Here is a 1,691-nt window from a genome sequence, read left to right as displayed (position 1 = left end):
TATTTTTTAATTGCTCACGATCCTTAAAAATATACACAAATAAACTCAAAATAACACATTGTTTTTAATTGTATCAATGGCACTTGCTTCTTTGCAATCAGTTATGTTAAAAAAAACGTTACCGCACAGCCCGCAGTGGCAGCGCAGCAAGCTGTAAAAACGTAATTCTCAGTAGCACAACGAAACAGTGTGACGTCATAATGGACAATTTAACTTAAGTTCAAATAACGTAAATGAACAACTAATCAGCTTGGTTTGGAAAAGTAAGTTGCCTGAAAATTTTATTGCACAAAAAATTATTTTCTTTAGGAGAGTCGTGCTGATTTTTTTTTAGGTACTTCGCGGTCCCAGAAAATTGTCTTGCGGATGCCAAAAGGACCGCGGACCCCAGTTTGAGAACCACTGTACTAGAGTAATAAGTGTTGAATCTAGAATAACAAATCCCAAAATATAAACACAAATTAATAGCAAAACAATTTACTAACATATGTATATTGTAAAAAAATAAATTTTGAATGATTGACATGTAAATTACGGTGCATAACTACATACGCACAAAAACATAAAAAAAATAAGCACAAAAACATAATAAAAAGACCAGTAAACGTTTCTTGTTTTGTCATATTGTGTGTGCAATGCAACAAACTAAATTCTTAATCAGTCTTTATTAAAACATAGTTATGGTTTACTTGTTTACTACGAATGTTATCTGCTGTCAGTGTGCTAAATAGCAAGATTTAATGCAACCACTACAAATGTTTCTCCACAGTGACAGGCCTTAATTTAAACTTGCTACCCGTGTATGTACAATAAAGTGCAACCTTTCACAGTAAATTGAAGGATTTATATAGTTCTATTCACCCCAGGAGGAGAGACAAGTTAAGTGAATAAGTGGGATACCAATGTTGAAATCCAATTACACTACAATTTAACCAGTGATTATTTACCGAATACTACATTGAGATTAAACTAAAATAGTACAGAACTGAATAAACTAGAATTCAGTTTGTTTGAATCTTATTTGATAAGTATATTTCGCTACAAAAATCATCATCAGGGTCTAAAACCAGAGCACAATATTTATGAATCAAGTGGTGGCCACTTTCCTAAAACAGTTGGTTTGAGCTTTTGTTAGTGACAAAGATTTATCATATAACATCCAAACAAACTGATCAGATTAAGTTCTGGACTTGGTTTAATCTTTTATCTTAAATGTGCAACCAGAATTGTGTGTTTTTCACCATTCAGATTCATGCAGATTCTTTCATTGACTTTTTATTTCATTGGTCTTAATACTATGTTATTATATGATAATTGTCCTTTATATTATAGATACTTTGTCGGTCTTATTGTGTGTTACTATTTAAATTTCTTTGTTAGCCCTGTTTGAATATTTCCATTAGGAATTATGCGTTGATCTAAATTCCTGACTAAATAGCTTATTTTTATGATCTAGCTTATTTTTATGACAAACTTTAGAAAGGACTTTAAAAAATTAATTAAGGTCTGTGGATATCCATGTATTAAACTTAATTTCTAAACTACTGTTTACGGCGTTAGCAGTAATTGATATTGTAATTTTGCAAATCAGTAGACAGTAATGCAAATTAAGTTCAGTACCCAGGAGTAAAAACAGGTTCAGTACCACTGATTTAAACTTTAACCAATTGATAGAATTTTCTTTTTACAGC

Source organism: Ascidiella aspersa, chromosome 2, assembly GCF_963924565.1.
Source record: "Ascidiella aspersa chromosome 2, kaAscAspe10.2, whole genome shotgun sequence".
In the NCBI taxonomy this organism is placed as follows: domain Eukaryota; kingdom Metazoa; phylum Chordata; class Ascidiacea; order Phlebobranchia; family Ascidiidae; genus Ascidiella; species Ascidiella aspersa.
Note: the sequence above shows the minus strand (reverse complement) of the source record.